This window comes from Scyliorhinus canicula, chromosome 14, assembly GCF_902713615.1.
Source record: "Scyliorhinus canicula chromosome 14, sScyCan1.1, whole genome shotgun sequence".
NCBI lineage: Eukaryota > Metazoa > Chordata > Chondrichthyes > Carcharhiniformes > Scyliorhinidae > Scyliorhinus > Scyliorhinus canicula.
Window position 1 is genome coordinate 145,613,835 of NC_052159.1, and position 27,145 is coordinate 145,640,979.

Consider the following 27,145-nt stretch of genomic DNA (forward strand, 5'->3'; position numbering starts at 1 on the left):
CGTAATTGACGCGGCCGCGTTACTAGCCCATTTCCCGGAAGTGAATACGTCGGGAAATGTAGCCTTCGCGACCGTCGTAAAACGCGCCCGATTTTTACGACGGTTTTACGATTTTCCGCGGGTGCGGAGAATCGCGCCCAACATTCTTCGTTCACACGGCAATATCGAGATTCCACACCAGCCCAATCAAAGAACATTACAGCAAGTTCCACATTCTAATCACTCTCAGGGCAAAGCGGTTCCTCCCTCCTGACTTGAAGCTCAGCCAGACACTCAGAATATCCTCCAGGCGGGGAAGCTATCAGTGATGGAACGTGGAGTTCAAACCCCACGGCGTGTGCGCAAACCCTGCCTTTTCGTTTTCCCATATGTTACTGGCACCTTGAGCTTCCACTGGGACAAAAGGTTGAAACTTTCTGAGTTTTAGGTTCGTTAAGCATTTGGCAGGATAGTGAATGGTGAGCACTGCTTCTTCACCATTGACTGCAGATCCAGGCTTCAACACACTTCAACACAGCAGCGACCAAGACACAAAGAAAAAATGAATATTGTGTTAGCTCCGCCAGAAAGAGTTGTCCTTTATCACTATCTGTTCAAGTTAGGTGCAGTTCCAATAAGCTTTCAGACAGAAGGGATACAGACGACCAAACTTACATGCGTCCGGGCAGGCAAAAGATAACTGCGGTAATGGTCCCTCTGTTCTATAATTTGAGCATTTAAGTAACTTTGCAGCTCATGCCATCTTCCCAAGACAAAGACCAGTGTAGCCACCTGGGTTGGCCACTTCCTCACACAAAATGGAAGAACGCAAAGGTTACAGGGAAAAATGGACAGTTGCAAAGAGACAAGCAGTTTGCAGAATCCCACGTGTATTCTAGCTGCTAAAGAAACCAGACAGCATTGTAACTAACGAGCTGCGCATATTAAGTGAGCGATTCCCGGTAATTCCCAGGCATAATGGACACAACGATTAGAAGAGATTGAAACATTCTATAGAAGGTCAGACATCCCGGCGCCAGTGGAGTCTGAAACAAAGGACACAAATAAGGTGGAAGGAAGCACCCAGTGATCGAGGAACAGCCCCGTTATTGGGGAAATTCAAATCAATCGATTGGGAAGAGACCCAATTGATTGCAAGTTTATAGAGGGTCTGCCCAGAAGGGCGCGAAGCCCCTGGGACCTATAAAAGTCAGGTCCCAGGACTGGTTCTTTCTTCTTGACTAGCCGGCCCTCCCAGCAGAACACCTTTGCAGCAGGAGACCTTGAGAAGGAGAGGCCTGGTCAGCAGCCACCATCAAGTAAGTGTCAGACAACGCACGCTACAAGAGTAGACACTCCTGACCCCTTTAGTCCACACCAACTGGAAGCCTGCTGATCCAGGACAAAGCAAGAGGCCATTGTTCCCTGATCCGGCAGTTCCCTTATTCCAGATAAGTATTGGCCTGTTAGTGGTAGGAATAGCCTTGTCTTTTAGTGTTATATGCATGAGTAGTAAATAACTGTGTAATAATAAACATGTCTTGTTTTGAACTTACTAACTGGTGTATTGAGTCATTGGTCTGAACTTAAACTTGAATCTTGTGGCGGTATCATAAGGATACCTGGCGACTCTAGAGCTAAGGGATAAAACAGAGCCAATTGATTGTAAAGCACACTCACCCAGAACGAGCAACACCAGGCTGCCCAAGGGGAGGTCACAAAGGCAACTTTGAATCGTGCTGCTGGTTGGAGGAAAGTATGATGTGGAGATGCCGGCGTTGGACTGGGGTGAGCACAGTAAGAAGTCTTACAACACCAGGTTAAAGTCCAACAGGTTTGTTTCAAACACTAGCTTTCGGAGCACTGCTCCTTCCTCAGGTGAATCCGAAAGCTGGTGTTTGAAACAAACCCGTTGGACTTTAACCTGGTGTTGTAAGACTTCTTACGGAGGAAAGTGTGTGAAGAGAACCTTTTGTGAGAGTTTATCTGCTGTCCACAATCAGCAATCTGAAATGGGTGCCGTCAACAAGCCCCAATGAAAATTGGAAAACCTCAAAATAAGAGAACAGATATGCCCAGCACACAAAAGCACACCGCAGTGGAAAATGTAACAGTTTACAGAAACGGGGGCATGCAGATATCACTTCCATGTTTACATTGCTTATAAATACAAGTATACCATGGACAATTTTTAGTATTATGGAACTCATTCCAAAAGACCGCGCCCTGGTAATTATTGCAATTAAGAGCCATGACTGGTACTTTAATATCTCCTTGTAGCAAACTGACACCAGCATCACGGTCCTTTGCTTTGAATCCCATACGAGATTTGCTCCTGGTTGGATCTTGAGTGTATTTTTCCATTCAATTTCAACAGGGATCCTTTCGACGTACTGTACAGGTGGTAGTGCAGGTGACCTTACTTTTATCTCACTGTGTATCCTGTGATGAGAGCTTGGCAAGTATGGGGAATCTGAAAACATTTAGCTCTGTGACACCTCTCGGGTTAGTGTAAACTGTGAGTTGGGTAATGATGTGACCACTGAACATTTTCCTTGAAACTGTCTCGTTAGGACACTGCATTAGAAGTCTATTGGTTCTTCCTATGTTAAGAACGCCAGGTATCACTGCTGTGCCAGGGATTGAACATGGCTGTTGCTTCTATTGAAGAAATGATAACACAAATACATAAGAAAAAAATTCAATGATCAATGGAAGTTGGTGAAGTTACACAGGAAGTGCAATGGCACTTTTACTATTTGCACTCCTTATCAGCTCAATTCACCTCAATGAGACCAGGATCACTGCATATATTCCGTAGTGTGCAACAAATTCATTTGCTGTATAGTATTTTCCCTCTCCTGGATTTAATTACAACAAAATAGGAGCCAAAAACTATCTGGGCTGACTCGTAACAGGGAAGAAACTGATGTTTTGGCTGCTGTCAGTAATTGTTCAGGAGTTTCAGCTATTAAGTGTGACAAGAATTGCTTTTGGAAGTAAAGGATCAGTTTATTAGCAGTGATCTCCGCCCATTATGGGCCAACATACTGAATTTGAATTGGAAATGCACCATCATGTGAACTCTGGCTTCCCTATTAGGATTGCTCACTGTTATCCTGTGTTCAATTGTTTTGTGTGCTACTGTGTGTTACTGCTGACTGGTCACTTTGCTGTGTGTGGTGTGGTTAGAGAGAAACTGAAACCAAAATGTAACCCAAGGCATTAGATGTTTCAAAAGCAATGTAATTAAGTTACTGTTCACCCAAATGCAGGTGCAGTGTCCCCTCTGCATATCTCCAAGGTACAAAACACAATAGTTAACAATAATCATTATTAGTGTCACAGTATGCTCAAATTAACAATGCAGTGAAGTTACTGTGAAAATCCCCCAGACGCCACACTCGAACGCCTATTCAGGATACTGAGAGAGAATTCAGAATGTCCAATTCACCTAACAAGCACGTCTTTCGGGACTTGTGGGAAACCGGAGTACCCGGAGGGCAGCACGGTAGCACAAGTTGATGGCACTGTGGCTTCACAGTGCCAGGGTCCCAGGTTTGATTCCCCGCTGGTTTCCTCCGGGTGCTCCGGTTTCCTCCCACAGTCCAAAGACGTGCAGGTTAGGTGGATTGGCCATGATAAATTGCCCTTAGTGACCAAAAAAAGGTTAGGAGGGGTTATTGGGTTACGGGGATAGGGTGGAAGTGAGGGCTTCAGTGGGTTGGTGCAGGCTCGATGGGCCGAATGGCCTCCTTCTGCACTGTATGTTCTATGTTCTATGAAACCCACGCAGACGCGGGAAGAACGTGCATACTCCGCATAGAGGGTGATACAAGCCAGGAATCGAACCTGGGACCCTGGCGCTGTGAAGCAACAGTGCTAATCACTGTGCTACCATGCCACCCATATTATCACGCTGCCTGCGGTTTCTTGCTCATAAACATACTGAAAACTTATTGAAACAGTGTGACATAAATGTCATGAGAGTGTCATTTGCATGTCGCTATTAGACAAGTACGGTTTTGGTTTTCTGACAGTTTTAGCAGGACTATAGGGTTGTGTGAGTCTATGCCAGAACCTAGTCAGTAGCACAAGGGGATGCTATCAAACAAAAAATGGGAACATAGTTAATTAGCACCTCACGCAGGGTCAGCATTGCATAAATTCAATGTCATATCAAAGAAAGGCCACAGGAGACGAACAAATCATGAATGAAAAGGTTAAGGCCAACAGGGAAAAAAAGCAGACAAAGCACATGGATTCATTTCTGTAATAGGATTGAAAAACATTGAAGTTCCATCAACTTGTATGAAATTTTGATTACACTACATTTGGAAGAGTGTGCATGCTCCTGGTCCCCATAACAAGATGGATAAAGAGGCACTAGAGAAGGTGTAACAAAGATTTGTAAAGGTGATACCAGAATTGGGAGGATATGCTGATCAGGAAAGAATATGCAACATGGGGCTCTTTTCTCCAGAAAATAGAAGAATGATGGCTGATCTAGCAGAAGTCTGTTTTAATTATGGACGGATTTGATAAGGTAGACAGAGGGAAGGTGTTTCCACTTGTGGGGTAGATAAAACCTAGGGGTCATAAATGACAAATCCAATCGGGAATTCAGTGAGATCTTCATTCCCCAGAAAGTAATGAAAGTGTTGAAATTGCTACCCCGAGGAGCAGTTGAGGTGAATAGTCCAGATTTATTCAAAGGAAAGAACAAAGAACAAAGAAAAGTACAGCACAGGAACAGGCCCTTCGGCCCTCCAAGCCTGCGCCGACCATGCTGTCCGTCTAAACTAAAATCTTCTACACTTTCAGGGTCCGTAACCCTCTATTCCCATCCTATTCATGTATTTGTCAAGATGCCCCTTAAACGTCACTATTGTGCCTGCTTCCACCACCTCCTCCGGCAGCGAGTTCCAGGCACCCACTACCCTCGTACTTGCCTCGTACATCTCCTCTAAACCTTGCCCCTCGCACCTTAAACCTATGCCCCCTAGTAACTAACCCCTCTACCCTGGGTAAAAGTCTCTGAATATCCACTCGGTAAGTTCATAAGGGAGAAGGGAATGGAAAGATAAGATTAGATGAAAAGGGTTAGTTTGCAATGAATACTGACGTACACTAGTTGGGGTGAACTTCTTGATTTTGCATTGTACACTTTATGGGTAGAATTTCAAGGATGGCAGGTGATCGGCGCTCGCCATCCCAAGAGTTGGCATCTAGCATGCAGCCGTCGACTCTCGAACTCCCACTGTGATTTAACACTTACTTGAGCATTGTTTGGCAGTGGGCGAGACATCTGTCCACTGTTGGAAGGAAGTCTTGCCCGTGAGAGCTGTTAACCAATCAGATTGTCCGACAACTCTTCACCCCGGCCAGGCAGAGCGCGGCAGTGGCCAGGGGCGGTACTGCAGCGCTCTGCCTGGGACCAAGTCCCAGGACCTTTGAGAAGCCAAGTCCCAGGGATCCCGGGAATTCCCAGGGACAGATTGGTAGGGGGGCATGGACGGGGAAGGGGTGATTGAGGCGTCGGGGGCGGGGGGGGGGGGGGTCCAGAAGGAGAGGGATTCCTGGAGCTCCAGCATCCTGGGGGTGGAGGAGACCTGGGGGTGGGCAGCACGGTAGCATTGTGGATAGCACAATCGCTTAACAGCTCCAGGGTCCCAGGTTCGATCCCGGCTTGGGTCACTGTCTGTGCGGAGTCTGCACATCCTCCCCGTGTGTGCGTGGGTTTCCTCCGGGTGCTCCGGTTTCCTCCCACAGTCCAAAGATGTGCAGGTTGGGTGGATTGGCCATGATAAATTGCCCTTAGTGTTGGGTGGGGTTACTGGGTTATAGGGGATAGGGTGGAGGTGTTAACCTTGGATAGGGTGCTCTTTCCAGGAGCCGGTGCAGACTCGATGGGCCGAATGGCCTCCTTCTGCACTGTAAATTCTATGATCTATGACCACGCCAACTGTGAGGGGGCCTTCATAGTGCGTCCCTCCTCCCTCTTCCCACTTGAAATGGGGTAAAGGTTTAGTGTCACTTTCCCACTCTACACACACTTGCTACTAACTGAGGCTGGCCATTTAAGTGGCCATTTAGTGGCCATTTAAGTGCTTTAATAAGTGAATGGGTGACTTCCCTGCCTGGGCCCCTGCCTGCCAAAATGTGAAATTGTATCTGGGTTTGGGCGGGTGGAATCCCATCCATCCAATTTTACACTCCCCCCCATGCCGCCTCAGAACCAGCCTTGGGGGAGTGGGGATTGCAAAATTCTACCCCATGGAATTATACACAATATTTGAAAACATATAATAGTTTCTCTCACAAATTTTTACACTTCATCTCAGATTACATAATTAATGTCAAGAGAGGAAATCAGTGAGGATCAGTGAGCGTCGATGTCATTTTAGAAGAAGTCAGACAAGTAGCTTTTTCTTCTGCCTGTCTTCTCCACTGGAGCCTCCTTTGCATTCTTTTCAAAATCCACATTGAGCTGCCAATATTGTTCTGGTATGTATCCACAGCAATCAATGTAAAACTGTTCTCCAAAACCCATTTCCTTCTGTCTTAATTGTTCACACTTCCTCCTGGAGTTTTCAAGCTGTCACTTCTAAACTGCTGTGAATTTTCATACGCACTTTAATAACATATTTAAATATTATTTGCAGCTCGCTTAAGCTTCTGCGTGCCTGTGAAATCATTATGTTAGCACTTTGTGGAAAAGTGGTGCAAAAATATTAAATAGAAGCTTGGGTGGAATGTTCTTCTGGTTGTATGAGTTATTGCTCAAACTATTGGCATAAGACCTTGTGCAACAGGCACTATAAGGATCCCGTTTTCCATGAAGTCTTTGTCGTGCTATTGATCCTGGGATAACACGAACTGCAACTGGATGCAGTTAGACTGGAAAGCAGACACCAAACTTAGACGTTGGTTCAATACGATTTATTGAACTTCTGTAACAAGGCACACAGCTTGCTGTGGGTTGACACTCTACTAATCTAAGTATGCTAACTCGAACTAACTAGACCAGGCTAGCCCTGAGCCACGTGTAGAAGGTGCTAACTAATATATACACCCTGACTGTCACTACAGTTGTCACCAGTGGAAAGAGGCGGAGTGCTGATGCTTTTATAGTAGCAAGTGTTCTGTCCATTAATTGGTTGTGTTCTGTCCTGTGTGTTGATTGGCTAACCTGGGTGTCTATCACTGCCTGTCTTTACCACATGATGTGGGTGAGTGCATATTATGACAGTCTTTACTTTGCTTTTAGTCTTTGATGTCTCGTCACATTACCCGGAATTTGATTGGACCTTTTGTTGAAGTATTGTTACTTCATTGCTTTATGCAGAAGTGCTGAAATGCCAGGCTGTCTGGGATTTACCTGTGTAAAAAGATTCATGAAACTCCCCACGTTGCATTATAATTCTTTCTGAACTTGACTATGGTATAGAGCAGGGGTGGGCAAACTTTTCCGGGCAAGGGCCACATTCAGATATTCACAATTTTAAAGGGCCGCATAGTATATTAAGTAAAATAATTACTTCACCCGGTTATGATTCTGGGCGCCTCATAGAACATAGAACAGTACAGCACAGAACAGGCCCTTTGGCCCTCGACGTTGTGCCGAACAATGATCACCCTACTCAAGTCAATGTATCCACCCTATACCAGTAAGTAACCCAACAGCCCCCCCCCCCCCCCATTAACCTTAAAAAAAATTTAAAATTTTTTTAAAAATTAAAAAAAAAATTAAAAAAGAAAAATTATTATTTTTTTTTAATGACTTGGTGGGCCGCATAAAGACCTTTGGCGGGCCGCATGCGGCCCACGGGCCATAGTTTGCCCACCCCTGGTATAGAGGGTAAATGGTGGCAAAAACAGGCTGGCATTTTTACAGAGCCCATCATGATCTTAAGATGTCTCAAAGCGCTTTGAAGCCAATGGAGTACTTTGTGATGGACAGTAGTGATGTAGGAAACAGTGATCTATGCTTTGGAGATTTGGACAACCTACAGAAGGCAGCACAAAGCACCGGAGAAGTACCACTGGCTGTGCCTTTGTATGACACTCTGAAAAAATGGCAAGAAAGGCACGCCAATGGCAGCCTCCTCTCCGGAATCAACGGGCAGGATTCTCTCACCCCGGGGCCGAACCGCCGGGACCGGCGCGAATTGCGCCACGCTGCCCTAACGCAGGTCCGCCGATTCTCCGGGGAGTGGAGAACCACCGCCATTCACACCAGCGCGGTCGGCGCGGCGCCGGTCGGGGGTCCCTCTACGGGGCCACTCCGGGGATTCTTGGTCCGGGATGGGCCGAGCGACCACGCTAAAAAAGCCCCGAGTCCTGCCGGGTGCTGTTCACACCGGCTCTTAACCGACAGGACTTTCGGCATGGCTGCATCTGGGGCGGCCTGGTGGGGGGAGGGGGGCGACCCCAGGGGGAGGGCCTCCGCTGTGGCCTGGCCCGTGATTGGGGCCTACCGATCAGTGGGCCGGACTCTCGGCTGGGGGCCACTTTTGTTACGCGCCGGCCCCTGTAGCCCAATGCCATGTTGCGTCGGGGCCGGCGCGGAGAAGGGAGACACCGCGCATGGTTGACAATCGCGCCGGTCCTACTGCGCATATGCGCTTAGGGTCGGTGCCAATGCGCATGCGCAGACCCCGCGGTGCCCACCTGATGCCGGGATCGGCAGCTGGAGCAGCGTGGGTCGCTCCAGTGCCGTGCTGGCCCCTTGTAGGGGTCAGAATTTCTGTTCCTGAGGCCATGTTGACACTGTCGAGAAACACGACAGCGTTTACAATGGCGTCAACACTTAGCCTCAGGATCAGAGAATCCCACCCAACATGTCTAGCTAATCACTCAAAACCAGCTCTGCTGGGCAGGTCATGTCAGTCATGTACCTGACAGCAGACTCCCAAAGCAACTGCCCAACCCAGAACTTGTTCATGGCAGGAGATTCCCAGGAGGGCAGCAGAAAAGCTTTATGGATGTCCTCAAAGTATCCCTCAACAGGTTAGACATCCCTGAAAATTCATGGGACTTCCTTGCTCGTGACTAACCAAAATGCAGAATGTTCACTTGGAAAGGCATTGAACATATCCAGAGACTTTGGGCGGGAATCTCCAACCCTCCGCGCCAAAATCGCGCTTGGCGTGGGGGTGGAGAATAACCCAAAATAGGCTCCCACACTGGCACGCGATTCTCCGGCGACCGGAGAATCACCGCCAGTCGCGCATGTGTGACCGACGCAGCGCCGGTCAGGGGTTGGTGAAAGCGGCCCCGCTGCGATTCTCCGCGCTCGACGGGACGAGTTCCCGCTGAATTCCGACGAGTGCCACAGGCGTGGTTCACATATGTTCCACCCAGCGGGACCTCAGCGTTCTGGCTGCGGGGGCCGTCCTGGTGGGGGAGCGGGGGGATTCCGACTCTGGGGGGGGCCTCCACAGTGGCCAGGCCCGCTATCGGTGGCTACCGATCGGCGGGCGTGTTGATTCGGGGGGGGGGGGATCTATGTTCCTCCGCGCGGGGTCGTCAACCAAAGTTCTCCAATTCACACACTCAGCCTAGAGATAGCTTCCCCCAGTACTCCAAGATCTAAGACTCTTAAAGAAATGTCTAACATCGAGTAGTCCCAGATATTCCCACCGACCCCGCCACCCCCATCCCAGCACCACCATCACTTTCAGATCGCTGGCCTTCCAGACCAACCCCCCGCATCCCCATTCCCTGACTCTTCCATTCATTGTTTGATGTTAAGTGGCAATTTGTGCAAAGCTCTTTACTAGACCATCTGTGATTTGGACTCACATCCACTACCAAAGCATAAGGAAGTAAACATATTGGCGATGGACACCTAATATTGATCTGTCAAGGAATGTAAGTAGCGCTGGGATTTTTCTCCCTCACCTGCCGTCTCTCATGAGCCGTCCTGAACCCCAATGCATGCCCCACAGCTGTGCCTCTGCCCCAAACATCCACTGCTTCCCTGCCTCAGCACTCGGCCTCCTCACGTTCCTGCATGAACATATGTTCCAGCAACAATTGGACATCCTTACCCTGCATGGCACCACCAATCCAATACATGGTGGTCTTTCAGTAAAGTCTGTTGCACGATTTGGACTTCAAAAATGCCAAAAGGTAGAAATGAAGTCCATCAGTAAAGGGGTGTGTGTGAAAACTGTACAAGGGTGAGACTAGACGACACACAAAACAAGAGTGGTGATTTAGCAGGTGAGAGTTTTACATAAAGCCAGATTGAGAAAATGAATTGGAGGCCAATAATGAAATAAGCAATGAGAAGTTTGCATGAAAACTGTAGTAATAGCACGGTTGTGTTGTAATTCACTGACTGACCACTAGGAGTCTCACTAGTATATAAGTGAATGTTCGAGTCAAGCAACCTCAGACTGGCTGGAGGAAGCTGGAGAGAGGTTGCTTGTTATTGATCTTACTGTTATTCATCCGTTGTTTTGTATATAGTTGACCCACATTAATGCGAATAAATAATTTATAACTTTAGCTGGAAGTGTTCTTGTAATATAAATCAGGCCATCTGACAAGAACATTGCAAAGACAAAACAAAAAGAGGAGAAAAATCATGGAAAACAGACAGAAAAATAGAGAGATTATGACACAAGGGCAGGCCCTTCCCACCTGTGGGATCTTCCAATCCCATTGAAGTTGACTCTCTGTAGTGAGTTCCCCGGCAGCACAACTGGCGAGCAACATAAATTACCATTGACTTCGCAGGACCAGAATAGGCGGCCAATGGCAAACCAGCTCCACCGCAGGAAAATATTCCCCTGGGAGGGGGGATATAGAGAATGACAGAAAACGTCCACACTCTGATGTACATGTGCCCACCGCATCCTAGTAATATAGCCCAAGATGCCCGGCAATTCAGTCCAATTCCTACTTGTATTTCCTGTTTGCTACCTCGTTATTTTTGTAGAATTAGGTCAATTCGCAGTAGCTTCAATTTCTTACTTTATTATGGAGCAGATCTTTCATTTAATCTCAACAGAGAACAGGCTTACATTTGTCCCTGTAGACTCAAGATCATTTAGTATCTGCACTGCCAAGACTACGCTTCCTCCAGAAACCTCCAGTTGCGTCATTTTGTGGACCTGGAGATTTGGGGGAAAAAATGTTTTGGGCATTGCTGCCTCACTGGTAGAAAATTCTGAAACCAAGAAACCAAGATTTGTCACTCTCTGCAAGTGCAGCTATGAGCAATATAATGGGAAGATGAATTCAAATTTTATGTTGTCCCAGGTTGTATCACAGGCAGCTAAATAGCCCACAATGTTAACACATTTTTGCCATAGATCAGTTAATATCAATTAAGATTGCTGATTCAGATCAATTATTAGGGTGGGGGGGGAGCGGTGCGGATTGAGGGGGGCGGGTGGGCGGGGAGGGGGGTGGGGTGGGGGGGGGCGGTGGCTTGGAGTGGGTGCAGGTGAAATTGTCGGGAACCATTTTGGGACTGTTCCCCAAAGCAGTCCCACCACCGGGGGAATATCCCAGAGGCGACCTTTGATGCAGGTCGACTGCCCGTTCCAAGAAAATGAGCAGTTGATTTGCATAATTAAAGGCTCCGTTTAAGGACCATCTTACAGAGTGGACAGACTTTTGTCAACAGCAGAGCTTCGGACTCTACCTCTGATTGGACCAGCAACATCAGGAGAATGCCCAAAGAGTCTGCCCACCATCCTTGACTGGACAGCAAGCACTCAGGCGGCTGATTAGGAGGCTGCCTGTTGTAAAATTGCGGAGGTGGCCCCACTACTGGCGAGCATGTCTTCAGGACCCGGTTTTCACTGCAATGCCGGGGTCCCAAATAATTAAGCCCATTGTTTCAGGTCAATGACAGGTGGTCAGATTTTAAGATAAATTGGTCCACATGCCACCTCAATACACTTAATCGAATTGAGAAAGTTGCACTGTCCACAAGAATAAATGTGCGGGCTTTGACAAAGAGTCACCGGACTGGAAATGGGAGCACTTTTCTCTCCCTACAGATGCTGCCAGACTTGCTGAGATTTTCCAGCATTTTCCCTTTCGATAAATGTGCGGGTGTGCATGCATGTGATAATTTCCATGGTTTCTTCTACCACATCAGGGCCGGGATTCCCCGATCTTGCGCCGGGTCGGAGAATCCCGGCGGGAGGCGCGAATCCCGTCCCGCCGCCCCGACGCCGGCTGCCCTATTCTCTGGCGCTGTTTTTTTGGGGGCCGGCGGGAATCACGCCACGCCGGTCTAGGACTGTTGACAGCGGCCCCCCAGCGATTCTCCAGGCCCCGATGGGCCGAGTGGCCGTAAAGTTTTGCCCAGTCCCGCCGGCGTGAATTACTCACCTCACGGATGGTGGGACCTGGCAGGTACGTGTGCTGTCCTGGGGGAGGCGTGGGGGTATCTGACCCCAGGGGGGCCCCATGGTGGCCTGGCAAGCGATTGGGGCCTTCCGAACTGTGGGTGGACTGGTTCTGAGGGGGGGCCTTTATTCCTGCAGGGCACCGCCATATTTCCCGGGGGCCAGCTCGGAGAAGGGAAACCCCGTGCATGCGTGGATATACGCCGGTCGGTCTGCGCATGCGCAGAAATACAGCGGCCGGTCCACACATGTGTGAGATCACGCTGGCCATTCCGCGCATGCGCGAACTCGCACCGGCCCTTCGGTGCTGGCTGGAGCGACACCAACCACTCCAGCGTCAACCTAGCCCCCGGGAAATTGGAGAATTCCTCACTTTCGGGGGCTGTTGACGCCGGAGTATTTGGCGCCGGTTATCCTGCCGGCGTGGGGACACAGCCCCATTTTCGGAGAATCCCGCCCCATGTGTCAGTAGTTCACTGTGACAGGAAAATAATGTGCTGATTGTCAATGTACAATGATAGTGCAGTAGCCTGTATCCTTTTTGTGTGGTGCTTTGGGTGGTACATATTGTCCCTCAATAATTAGGTGTCCACCAGCGATGTTTCAATTTCATTATAGTTTAGTAGTAGATTTGTGCCATAATCACAATTAGAATCAGAATCACAGAATAATACAGTGCAGAAAGGGCCCTTCGGCCCATCGAATCTGCACCGCTGCATGAAAGGCAGCTGATCTGCTGATAAAATAAACAGGCAAGTATCCCATTTAAAGAATGATAGAACTTTAATTTGCATGAAAGGTTCCATGATCTTGGACATCCCAAAGTACTTTACAACCGGTTAAGTGCAATTATCCTAATTATTGTAATGTAGGAAACACAGCAGCCAATTTGCACAGATGATGGACGGGATTCACCGTTTCCCGGCGCCGATTTCATAATCGGTGATCGGGCGGAGAATCCTTTTTTAATACAGAATCGGGGGCGCCGCCAGTTATACACGGGTTTCACATGCTCCGCCCCCTCTGAAACGGCATAATCGCGGCACGCGTCACACACCATTGGGACGGCCTCAGAACGTCAGCGGAATGCCGTCCCACAACACTCCGCCCCCCCAATGGGCCGAGTTCACGATGGCGCGGGGGATGTGTGGTCCGAGCCGTACGGGAACCCGGCGCGGCGTGAACCACAGTCGGGCGGCAGCCGTGCTGCTGGCCGAGGGGGCTTCGGCGAGCATTGGGGGGGTACTGGGGTGGGGGTGGCGAGGTGGTGTCCAGGTGGGCACTATCTGGCAGGTCGGATCCGTGCATGGCCAGCTCCGAGATGTACGGCGCGACCGTGCTCATGCGTGGCCACGGACCCGGCAATTCTCCGGCCGGGCGTTATACGTGGCGCAGTTGCTAGTCCTTCACCGGTCGGAGGATCGGTGAGAGGGCGGCACCGATTTTGTCCATGTAAAACGCCACAGTTCCTCCGCACTTAGCCTCAGAAGAGGAGAATCTGGCCCATAGTCCATCGTGTATAAAAGATTGCCTACAGGGCAGCATTCATGTTATGTTGACTCCTCATTTATCTGAACAGTCATTCTTAAAAATATTGCTCGCTGCATCCATGCAACCCAAACTTGTTAAAATATTCCCAAAATATATAAGGCATTTACTATTTAAACATTAATCACAGGTCTTCCAAAAAACTGTCAGGAGAGGATTAATGCATTTGACTCTGTAAAGATTTCCCCAATTTCTTTCTTATTTCTATCCCTGAATGGTTTGTGGTGCGCTGAAATTCTACACCTTAAAAAGTCCCTTTGCTCTTTGTTCCAGAGTATTGACGTATTTTGAGCCAATCATTCCAGGTCTACGCATTTTGCATTCACAATGAGAATGTCACTCACTGGAGTCTCGCTGACGTCAGGTTTGCTGCAAGGTTGGGCCGTTTTTGTAGATACAGGAAACCTAGATACAGGAGATAAAGAGATAGACAGGCAGGCAGCATTACGCATGCTGTTGTAGGCGTCTTATATTGCTTAACCACTCACTCGCAACATTCTGTTATAAGGGCGACACCGTTGCAATTTGTAGCAATGTGGCGACTAGGGGCTTTTCACAGTAACTTCATTTGTAGCCTGCTTGTGACAATAAGCGATTTTCATTTTCATTTTTTCAACATGAGGAAAAGGTGACTGCAACAAGAATCTAAATTGAAATGAAATTACTTTTTAAATAAATTATTCGTGAAGAATTTCACCTTTCTCAAAAATATGAGTGGAAATTTTATCATCCGGGCAAAGTCTTGTTGGGTGGGAATGGTAATCAGAGGAATGGATGCGATGGTCAGCATGTTGAATCGCACTATTCACTATCTTCTGATTGTTAAATCAGAGGTGACGCGAACCTTATTAACCCTTCAAGGCGGAGATAACCATGTCCATCATAGGTCACACCATCATGGAATCCCTACAGTGCAGAAGGAGGCCATTCAGCACCGACCCTCTGAGAGGGTGCTCCAGGCCCACTCTCCGCCCTATCCCTGTAACTCCAGTCAACCTTTGGACACACTAAGGGTGTAATTTAGCATGGCCAATCCACCTATCCTGCACATCTTTGGGCTGCAGGAGGAAACTGGAGTACCGGGAGGAAACCCCTGCAGACACGGGGAGAATGTGCAGACTTTGCACAGTCACCCGAGGTCGGAATCGAACCCGGGTTGTGAGACAGCAGTGCTAACCACTGTGCCGCGTTGGGGTGTTAGGTAGGGTTGTGGTGGGTACAGAGGAGACTGCTAAGGACCATCTGCGCCCAGAAGATTCTGTTGCAAATAAATAGGACACACGATTGAGCTTTGGACGCGTTGCTGGTGCAGGATTGCCTCTACTTACCTTTTCTCTCTGACGTATGCTTCCTTTCGAAGGAGGCTGCATAGAGCTGGAAAAATCCTCTTTCATTTGGTGGCGCCAGGTGCAATGATCCTGGGCGGGATTCTCCCAGGACTCCAAGTCAATGTCAAAACTCCCATCTTCAGAATGTTCTTGCTTTGACCTTCATAAGGCGATACCGCAGACTCATGCTCCCCATAAACAATCCGCTTTTGTGAGCAAGCGTCAGGCATTCTGGCAGCATCTGTGGCGGGAGAAAAGATTTAAAGGGCAGTATTCTCCCATGGCCCAGCCAACGGGTTCAAAGGCGGGCAGGGACAGTACTTGGTGGGAGTGAAAGGAATTGGTTACCGACTGGCTTGAATTTCCCCTAGGTGCCACTGCCAGTGTGCCGGGAGACAGTGCCAGGTTGGCACAACCAAAGGGCAGGGCCTGAGGTCGGCCCTGAGGAAGGGGCCCTTTGGCGAACCCAAAGCAGAGCGTCGCTCATTTGGGTGGGGGGAGGGCTTGCCAGTGATTGGGAGAGGGGCATTGCCAGTGATTTGTGGGGGGAGGGGGGGGGGCCTTGTCAGCAATTGGGGTGTTGGGGCCTTGCCAGTGATTGGGGGGCGGGTCTTGCCAGTGACTGGGCATGGAGGCCTAGGTAGCAACAGGGGGGTGGGCTTTCCAGTGATTGGGTGAAGAGCCTTGCCAGCAATGGGGGTGGGGGGCTATAGTGTTACTCTGAGATCGGGGTACCCTTTGGGATCAGCCTTTCTGGCTTCTTCGTGTCCCACAGCGCTAATCACCCCTGACTCCAAATCAATTTCTAAGTGTGGGTGCATTGCGATCTGGAACGCCCCGATCCACCCGGAGGGAATCTGCCGGAGACCACTCTTGGGAACTTTTTGTGAGAATTTCATCTTTTAGGCGCAACCAAACAGCTTCGCCTGACTCACTGACGCGATGAGGGCATTAAATCATGCAAGGTTTGTGTCCCCCCCCCCCCCCCCCCCCACGAATGCCTCGTGGGATAGACTGAGATCTCGCAAGGCATCGCAATCTGGATCTCGCTCTCACTGGGTGAGATCCATATTAACATACTAATTGATTTAAATATGCCAGTGCCCGCTTTTCTCGATGCCCAGGAACAAAAGCCCACGCCTGGGGGACCTTACCATGGCACCATTTAGCACAGGTCCACACAAACATGTACCAGGCATAACTGCATCTCAAGGGGATCTCCCAGGCCATTAGAGGAGCCGAAGTTTTGGGCTCTGGGCAGGGTGGCACCTGGCACTCCTTCTGCCACCCAGGAACCTTGGCATTGGCACCTGGGCACCGCCACCCAGGCACACTGGCATTGCCACCCAGACACTTCCAGGGTGTCTGGGTGGCACTGCCAGGCCAGCAACGGCACTGCCCGGGTACCAGGCAGGCAGTGCTAACATGCCTGGGTGCCAGGTTGCCTGTGCCAGGGATCAAGCCCGTGGGTGCTCTGCTCTCAAGAGTTGGGCGAGGGGGGACTCTTGTTCCTATGTTTCTACAATCACATCAGGTGCACAAACCACTCGCCTGCCCCATCTTCCCTATGCTAAATGCTCTGATCTGCACTCACCTTGAGAACACTGCAAAAATTGTCGTGTAGAATGTACCTGATAAAATTAACAGGCATAAATAAACAGTTAAAGAAGGAAAGAACTTCCATTTGCATGAAAGGTTCCATGATCTCGGACATCCCAAAGCACTTCAGTGCAATTATCCTAATTATTGTAGTGTAGGAAACACAGCAGCCAATTAGCACAGAGTAAACTCTCAGAGTAAACAATGTGATAATGACTAGAGAATCTGGCTCAGTGATTTTGGTTGAGGGATAAATATTGGCCTAGATGTCGGGGAGAAGTCTGCAAGTCGGGGAGAAGTCCGCAGCTCTTTGAAATAAGTGCCGTGGGATCTTTTATGTCCACTTGAGAGGGCAGGCTCGGCCGAGATTTATCATTTTGCCTGAAGACAGGCCCTGTGACAGTGTGGCAGCATCCTCAGCACTGTGCCATGTGTCAGCCTGCATTACGTGCTTTAGTTTCTGGAGTGGGACCTGTAGCCATGACCTTCTGCTTTAAAGGTCAGAGTGCTATCACAGAGTCGCTGCTGACACATTGAAACCAGCAACTGAGTAGTAAGGAGCTGGATTAGTGGATTTCTTTCTCATTTATACCAGTTCACTGACTACTTGGAAAGCACCGCCCACAGCTACTGATCCTGATAGGTTCACGTTTCTGACAGAGGCCTTGCGCCTGGTATTAGGGAAGTCATTATGGGCACGTATTGGTATTAATTTGGAGATGAGATCAATTTACGACAGGCAGGTCTTTAACTTATCTAGTATATTGTTTGTGCAGCTTTACCATGCTTGTGGGTTTGGGGACAGGGATTGTGGGGGGTGGGGGGGGGGGGGCTGATAATTGTCTTTCCTTCGGGATCAGGACGACAGTGCTGGAGGGGCTAAAAATATTTCCCTCTTTAAATGCTCACAGTCACATAAAGCAGAGTTTAGACGCAGATTCATACTCTCTTGGCCAAAAAGCTGTATGTAAATGAAGAAGACAACCCCTACTGTACAAGTGGGTCATTTGCATCATTCATGTCAGGCATTCAGTGGCGGTGTTCATTACAGTTTTACTCTGTAGGTTTTCTGTGGGCCTTCATGCTTAACTTCAGCCGCTTTCATCAAAGCCTGAACTTGCCCTCGAATCATCAAGCTCTGCAAGTTTGAGGCAACTCCCAAGCGACGTTTAAATATATTCACAGTGTAGGTCTTTCAAGAATTGTCCCATAACCCAAGTACCAGATATTTCAGCGCTTAAAACCTTTGGAGAAGACGATTTTCTCCGAATCGAGATCATTATGAACATTTCAATAAAGGTGAATTCTTAATCCATTCGTTGGTGTAGTTGACACACTGTAATAATGACATAAATCAAACATCAGGGCTCTACCAGTGCCACTGAACCTCACAGTAGGAGACGGTGGAGCAGGAAATTGCGTGTTCATGCCCACAAATCTGATGTCATGCACAGTGTGCTTTTGCAGCCCTGAAAAACTTGCCAGATTTCAGTCAGCAGAAGTGCTAGCAATTCTCATTCCAACCACAACAGACATGTCCCCACTTTCATATTCTTCTGTTAAGTTTCAGACCCTGGGAACTCAACTTTCTCATATTAAGTGGGTGAAGATTGATCCATAGACTTGACCTGTTGAACTCGCACTGTTAAAGCTGGGCTTGTGCTGCAATTGTTCAGCATTCGAGGTTCTATTCAACAAATAAAATGGTTGTTGAGTCGTATTTGATCACTGAAGGGGTATTTGGTAAATCAGCCAGTTTGTTATCCATCGATGTCCAAAGCAGATGGCAGGTACCTGGACAATGTTTGTGAGGTCTCCCCTCATGGCTTTGGTAGTGGTGAAATCGGGTCTCCTCAGGCGCCATAGGAGTGCTGAAAGACCCTTTGACTCATCTTGTCTGTTTCAACATTTAGGTCACAGTGTCAGCTTTGGAAACATGGGGGAAATAAGGGAAGAGGTCAATGCCTCCTGCAACTGAAGTTCCTCATTTGTAACATGCCAGTGAAGATCTCTGCTGAGCTCGATACACTTACGTTGGCACTCCACCTGATACCTGAGAATCCTTTTAACTTGGACCTCCATTTGCTTTCTCCAGCTTACATGATAGGAACATTTGGGGCAGCACGGTAGCATGGTGGTTAGCATAAATGCTTCACAGCTCCAGGGTCCCAGGTTCGATTCCCGGCTGGGTCACTGTCTGTGCAGAGTCTGCACGTCCTCCCCGTGTGTGCGTGGGTTTCCTCCGGGTGCTCCGGTTTCCTCCCACAGTCCAAAGATGTGCGGGTTAGGTGGATTGGCCATGCTAAATTGCCCGTAGTGTCCTAAAAAGTAAGGTTAGGGGGGGGGCTGTTAGGTTACGGGTATAGGGTGGATACGTGGGTTTGAGTAGGGTGATCATGGCTCGGCACAACATCGAGGGCCGAAGGGCCTGTTCTGTGCTGTACTGTTCTATAAGAAATGACATGGAAAGAACATAAGGCCACATGGCCCATCGGGTCTGCTCCGCCATGCAAAATGATCATGACTGATCTTTGGCTCAACTCCATGTTCTCGCTTGCTCATTCCTGCCCATTTTTTTTTCATGCAATGGAAACACATGATGACGTTAATATAATGTCCACTGTATTGATAACGTGAAGGAAAAACAGATGGAGAGTACAGATTGATTAATTATCTTGGGCATGTATAAAAAAAGGACTCAAGGGGAGGTAGTGGCTCAGTGGGATTATCACTGGACCCTAAATCGAGGGACCCTGGGTAATGGTTTGGGGACCGGGGTTCGAATCCCACTATGGCAGATGATGAAATCTGAATTAAATTTAAAATGGAAAGACAAGTCTAATGATGACCATTGTTGTAAACACCCATCTGGTTCACTAATGTGGTTGCAGAATGAAATCTGCCATCCTTACTGGTCTGGCCCACCTTTGACTCCAAATCCACAGTAAGGTAGTTGACTTTGAGCTTCTCCCCCCTTCCCCTCCCCCCTCCACCTCCGCACAGAGGCAATTAGGGATGGGCAATAAATGCTGGTCCAACCAGCGACGGCCATCTACCATCAATGAATTTTTAAAAACACTGCGCTGTTTGGTTAGTAGGTAGGAGGCTGAGATATGGAATATGAGAAGAAACCAACCATCAAGAAAAGGTAGGGCAGCACAGTGGCACAGTGGTTAGCATTGCTGCCACTGTACGGCTGCCAAGCCGTAGTCCCGGGTTCGATCCCGGCTCTGGGTCACTGTCCGTGTGGAGCTTGCCCATTCTCCCCGTGTTTGCGTGGGTTTCACCCCCACAACCCAAAGATGTGCAGGGTAGGCGGATTGGCCACGCTAAATTGCCCCTTAATTGGAAAAAAAGATTGGGTACTCTAAATATATTTTAAAACAAAGAAAAGGCCTTGGGTCGAGAATCATACTTCACCATTTGGTTTGGATTCCCTGTAACAGAGGAAAGGCGAACCCCAAACTTCACTTCTGCGTTGCTGGCAGAGGGTACATGATCACATTCGAGTTATCACTCATGCCGGACTGGAGTTTGCCTGGAAATAGCCAAACCAGAGCAGAACATTGCAGAACTTTAAGCACAAATTGAGTTCACAGGTTTCCGTGATCTTTTGTACAACGCCATGGCGCGAGAAGCAGACCGACCGTGCCACAAAGCTAGCCATAACTCCAGCGGAAATCAATCAGCGTTCAGAGTTTCTGTCAATTGTGTTCACTTGCGAGGAAGCTCCAAAAATTGAGCTGACTCTTTTGCGCGCAATGCCACTAACTTGAATGTGATTTTTCTTTAATTTACGAAGAAATGATTCTTGTATTCTAATTTAAATAGCAACTCATTTTGTATAATTTTAAAAGCCATTTTTCGACATTTATCTATGTCAGGTTTTGGGCGCTTTTGGCAGGATGCTTCTTGGCAGCTGCAGCGCTGTGATACCGTCCTTATTCAACGCACTTTGCCGTTTACGTTTGGGCCCGGGGAGGATCTCTTCACCAAGGCTGCATTTAGAGTCATTTCCTGCTGGTGGGGTTCAGCTCGCCAGCTGAAATGGCTCCTCGCAGATTGGGATGTAATTTTGGAAGGCTGCCCCGTCCTCCCTCCCCCTCATACTTCTCCCCCACCTTGGGGAGGTCCCCAGGAACCCCCCCCCCCCCCCCCCTCCCTCATCGCTACCTGGTAAGCCCCCTCAGGCCTGCAACCTGGCATCACCAACATGGCATCCTGGCAGTGCTCCTGCCTGCCTGGAAGTGCCACCCAGGCACCCTGGCAGTGCCAGGGTGCATTGCAATGGCGGCAGATTGGCAGTGCCAAGATGCCTGTTGCCAGTGGAAGAGTCAGGATACCACCCTGCGCTGTCCCCGACCACCCGGGGGCCGCTAATGGCTTGGGGGATCTGGCAGGTGCTATTATACCTGGCCCACGTTTCTGTGGATCTGTACTAAACAACGCCCTAGCGAGTTCGCCCAGGCATGGCCGTTGAGTCCCAGGCACTGGGAGAATCCGGTGAACGTCTAATCAAATGAGCCGTGCAGTCATTTAAAAATGCTGATCCGGTTCACACCCAGAGAAGGCGAGATGCAGATCGTGGCGCCTCGCGAGATGCCGTTGAAAGTCGCGAGATGTTTCGAGCTCCACAAATCTCGCCCGAGATTCAATGGCCGTGTCCCGACACCAAGTCGTGCGTGACGAGGCCACTGAATCGCACCCTTCAAATCGGTTTACTCACACTCCGTGACATTGTGATTACGAATGCTTAATTGTTCACGGCACCGAGAAACCGGGTTCAATCCCGGCCCTGGGTCACTGTCCCTGCGGAGTTTGCAAATTCTTACCATGTCTGCGTGAGTCTCACCCCCGGAAAACAAACGATGCGCAGGGTAGGTGGATTGGCCACTCTAAATTGCCCCTTAATTGGAAAAAAAATTAATTGGATACTTCAAATTCCAAAGAAAATGCTTAATTTGCGCGGTGTTCTAATTTTCTGCTGCATTGATCAAAGTTTACTGCACTCCCACTCATCAAGGAATATTTTTCAAAGCAAATGTTACCATAAATATAAATTAAAATGCTGCCTGATTGCTTCAAGTGATGGGGCGGGATTCTCTGGCCCGCCGCAGCAGAGTTCTGGTGTGGTGCGCCGGGGGATTCTCCGCCTCGCCAGCCGGCCAATGGGGTTTCCCATGGTGGGCAGCCCCACGCCGTCGGGAAATCCCCGGGCTGCGGGCACAACGGAGAAGCCCGACAGCAGAGAATTGAGCCCCTGGTATTTGGCAATATGCAAATGAGTTTGAGCAGAAATCCAGGGGGACTAAGCGATGCAATTATTGCCGCAATTTGAACCAGTAGTCTCCGAAGGAACTCTATCCGAGGAACAGGATTAGGCCATTCAGCCCCTCAAGACTGATCCGCCATTCAATTATGTCACTAGAGTCAGCTAGATTAGTAGCTCAATTCTATTTACCCTGTCTAAAGCTCCACATCCCTCGATACCCACACCTAACAACTAAAATTGTGTTGAAAACCACCACAGCTTCTTTTCCAGCAAAGGATTGCAGATTTCCACTATCCTTCACCTGCAGAAAATCCTCTTGATTTGGTTTCAAGGTGACCGTGGCTCCACTTTTAAGATTACCCTTGTTCTTGAGCCACTTGCCAGCGGAAACAGTTTTTCTTCAGCCCTACTGTCAAATCACGTGTGACATCCTATCCCGAATGTGCGACTGTAATGTCGTGACGTCAGCAGTTTAAATATGGATAATGCCCTCTTCAACCAGCGAGCGATGAATAAATAAAATTGAGCAGAAACACGACCCGAGGGGACGAAAGTTAATTAACTAATTTGGTCTTTTCTTTATAACATATGCAGCCTGCAGCCTTGTGCAGTCCAGCGTTTGTGGTGAAGAGGAATGTTTCAGTCACAACGCCTTTTATTAGAACCTTACGTAAAAGTTACATTTTATTGGTGCAGCATTGAATATCTAATGTTGGCAGCATTTTGAATTTGAAGACAGCTGTTTGCAATTGATGCTAGTTTCTGATAGCACAAGTATTGAAGTCAGAATAGTCCAGTCAGTGCTATCAGACACTGTACCAGTACACCAGAGATTTCCTGTTTAATTCAGAAAGCTTTAGAGTGAAATCCTGCTGAACACGATACATTGCAATATTACAAGACAAGTTGAATTCTTCCATTCATAACAATTGGCGCCTCTACTGACTTCGGACTATCAACACCTCTTACGAAAAAGGAACACAACGAAAGACTGACATTTATATCACACCTTTCATGACTCCATGGAATAATACCATAGAATCCTTACAATGCAGAAGGAGGCCATCCAGCCCATCGATTCTGTACTGACCCTCTGAGCGAGCATCCCACCTCGGCCCACTCTCCCACCCTATCTCTGTAACCCCACCTAACCTGCAAATCCCTGGACACCAAAGGGCAATTTTATCATGGCCAATCCACCTAACCTGCACATCTTTGGACTGTGGGAGGAAACCGGAGCACCCGGAGGAAACCCACGCAGACACAGGGAGAACGTGCATACGCCACACAGACAATCACACAAGGTCAGAATTGAACCTGGGTCCCTGGCGCTGTGAGGCAGCAGTGCTAACCACCGTGCAGCCCCAACCACTGTGCTACCGTGTCGGCCCCTGACATTCCCCTTGACGGGTCTTGACAAAAGTGCTTCACAGCCGATGATATACTTAGGAAGCAGATTCCCTGTTGCAATGTCCAGCAACAACCTGCATTTATATAGCATCATTAACATAGAAACTAAACTTTGACACAGACCGGCACAAGGACATGTTCAGGTTGTTGACCTGTTCAAAGGGGTAGGGCGGTGCACAAATGGTCATCATATTGTAAGAAATAGAATCTTGAGTAGGCCATTTGGCCCATCAAGCCTATTCTGCTTATCAGTCAGATCACAGCTGATCTGATTGTGGCCTTAACTCCACTTTACTGCCTCTTAAGAATGCCTTAAAGGAGGAAAGAACTTAAGAGGTTTAGCAGGAAATAATTTGCGCACAAACAGTGAGATAATGACCAGCTTTTCCATTTTAGTGACATCAACAGAGGGATAAATGTTGGTCAGGCCTGTGTGGAGAACTCCCCTACCTTTCTTCAAATAATACCATCTGATCCACCAAGATCAAGGTGTCAGGGTCTCAGTCTTCCCTCCGTACTCTACTTGAAGTGCTAAAAACCCGAGAGCAGGACCTGAACCCAGAATCTTGAGATTCAAAGGTCAGAATACCCCAAATTGGGCCATGATTGATAGATAGATAACCTGAAGTAAGCATGTTCATTGGGATGTGCATGTGGAGACATTGACATGCATTTTAGATTCTGGAGGGATGAGCTCACATGGGCCCTATTCTTTTTGTTATAAATTTAGAGTATAGGGTATAAATTTAGACGGGCTGGTTTAGCACAGTGGGCTAAACAGCTGGCTTGTAATGCAGAACAAGGCAGCAGCGCGGGTTCAATTCCCGTACCGGCCTCCCCAAACAGTAACTTCATTGAGGCCTATTTGTGACAATAAGCTCTTATTAATATTACCCAATTCATTTTTCCAATTAAGGGGCAATTTAGAGTGGTCAATCCACCGAGCCTGCACATCTTTGGGTTGTGGGAACGAAGCCCACGTAAACACGGGGAGAATGTGCAATCTCCACACGGACAGTGACCCAGAGCCGGGATCGAACCTGGGACCTCGGCGCCGTGAGGCAGCAGGGCTAACCCACTGCGCCACCATGCTACCCGACATGGGCCCTATTCTGAACCCAGCATGTGATTTGGGTAGACGGATTATCTTGTTACCTCTGTGCAAAGGTATTTACATAATCAAAGTTTTGTGACAAGATTAGAACTCGATTTGAGCAATGATAAGCATGTGAAAACGTGAGGGCTTGCAGAAGCAATTGAAACACTCCTCTATCGTCAGCACGGGTTTCAGGTTCCATCTGAATATTTTTTGTGTTTTTTTTTTACTCCAGTCACAGGCACTATTCATTCAGATGCAACGCTGAAGTCATTGCGAACTGAGATAAGCCATGAGTTAGCCAACACTTTGCCCCTGTTCGATGTGGTTTGTGTCTGGGAGACGTGGATGACGGTACAGTGAAACACAGGAAGCCCTTGCCTTGCTGACCACATTGATTTGCGCAATGCAGCTGCTATTTCCTTTCTCAAGGCCTGTAGGATTCAAGCTGATTAGAAACAGTTTCCTTCTGAGAGATGGCTGTGCGATAATGACCCATAATAAATTGCAGTAGAGTCTAATAGGAGGCTAACTCCAGCGGCACAGTGAATCGCAATGAGCCATTGGTAATTGGAAATCTGACGTGACAGTTCTCAATGCAAGGATGTTGCCAAAATAGATTCTGAATATATCTCAATAGTAATAGACAAATAAAAGAATATTTGGGCAAGCAGTTAAATATATATGATTGTTCTTTTTTGAGGGAAGGAGTAGAAATTTAAATGCAGTGCTTGTTACCTGAGAACTAAAAATACCTTGTTCAGCCAGGCAGCCAGTAATAGAGGGCAACAGCAACAACTTGAATTTAGTTGGCACCTTCAAAGTATTAAAATACCCCATGGGTTTTCGCAGGACCAATTATCAAACAAATTTTGGTACAAGAACAAGTTGCTAGAAGAAGTAGATTTAAAAAAAAAATAAATTTAGATTACCCAATTATTTTTTCCAATTAAGGGACAATTTAGCGTGGCCAATCCACCTACTCTGCACATTTTTGGGTTTAGAATTTAGAATTTAGAACAGTACAGCACAGAACAGGCCCTTCGGCCCTCGATGTTGTGCCGAGCAATGATCACCCTACTTAAACCCACGTAACCCATATACCCGTAACCCAACAATCCCTCCATTAACCTTACACTACGGGCAATTTAGCATGGCCAATCCACCTAACCCGCACATCTTTGGAATGTGGGAGGAAACCGGAGCACCCGGAGGAAACCCACGCACACACAGGGAGGACGTGCAGACTCCACACAGACAGTGACCCAGCCGGGAATTGAACCTGGGACCCTGGAGCTGTGAAGCATTGATGCTAACCACCATGCTACCGTGAGGGTTGTGGGGGCGAAACCCACACAGACACGGGGAGAATGTGCAAACTCCACACGGACAGAGACCCAGAGCCGGGATCGAACCTGGGACCTCAGTGCCGTGAGGCGGTTGTGCTAACCACTAGGCCACCGTGCTGCCTGAAGAAGTAGATTTTAAGGAGTATCTTAAAAGGGGACATAATTTAGGGAGAGCGCTCCAATGATTAGGCCCTTAGCAATTGAAGGCTCCGCCGCCGATGCTGGAGTGATGAGCAGAGTTCGAAGTGCATGTCAACGATATGTAGATACCAGCACATAGGGATGTGAGCCTGTGAAGAACGGTGATGTGAGATTGGAGGTGAGTTACAGAACAAACAGCACAAAACATCAACACTGATGGTGTAATTTTACCTGAGGAAGACTTGAGTAGCGATGTTACACCAAGTTTAGCTGTTCAGATGAAAAATAGCAAAGTTAAACCACACAGGAACAGGCCTTATCTGTATCGTCATCATTGTCTAGACTACTAATAACAAAACTCCCGTATCACTTCTTGCAATAGTGAGAAAGCACTGGCCCCAGAATAATATTCAAAATATAATCATAGAACTTACGGTGCAGAAGGAGGCCATTTGGCCCATCGAGTCTGCACTGGGCCTTGGAAAGAGCACCCTACCTAAACCAACGCACCACCCTATCCCCGTAACCCAGCAACCCCAACGAATCATTTGGAAACTGAGGGGCAATTTAGCATGGCCAATCCACCTAACCTGCACAAATGGAATAAAGAAGGAAGTCCTAAATTTTTCTGCACACCAGTGATTGAATACCGCTGAGGAATTAATTGCACCACAGCTTTTAAAAAGAAAATAAATCTTTACCAGACGCTTCAAATCGAACAAAAAAAATCAAGGGCGCGATTCTCCGCTCCCCACGCCGGGTGGGAGAATTGCGGGAGGGCCCCCCGACTAATTTCACAACCCCCTAGCGCCCCCCACAATTCTCCCACCCCCCGCTGGGAAGAATCGGCGCTCGCCATTTTTCACGACGACCGGCGATTCTCCGACACGGATGGGCTGAGCGGCCTGCCATGCGCGACCGTTTCACGATGGCGGCAACCACACCTGGTCGCTGCCGTTATGAAATCGCCATGAGATGCACGTTTTGGGGCTTGTAGGGGGCCTGGTGGGGAATGAGCACCACGACTGTGCTCGGGAGGGGACAGG

General features: G+C 48.4%; 1 long non-coding RNA gene across 1 annotated transcript; it reads right to left on the bottom strand.

Annotated features, from left to right (window-relative positions):
- Positions 1 to 2,240: 2,240 nt before the first annotated feature.
- LOC119977836 lies at positions 2,241 to 26,364 on the bottom strand. The gene is made up of 3 exons (XR_005463291.1): positions 26,331 to 26,364; positions 15,233 to 15,473; positions 2,241 to 2,640 (listed from the first exon to the last, which is right to left on the bottom strand). It is a non-coding gene; the product is annotated as an uncharacterized LOC119977836 (long non-coding RNA).
- Between the last annotated feature and the right edge of the window lie 781 nt (positions 26,365 to 27,145).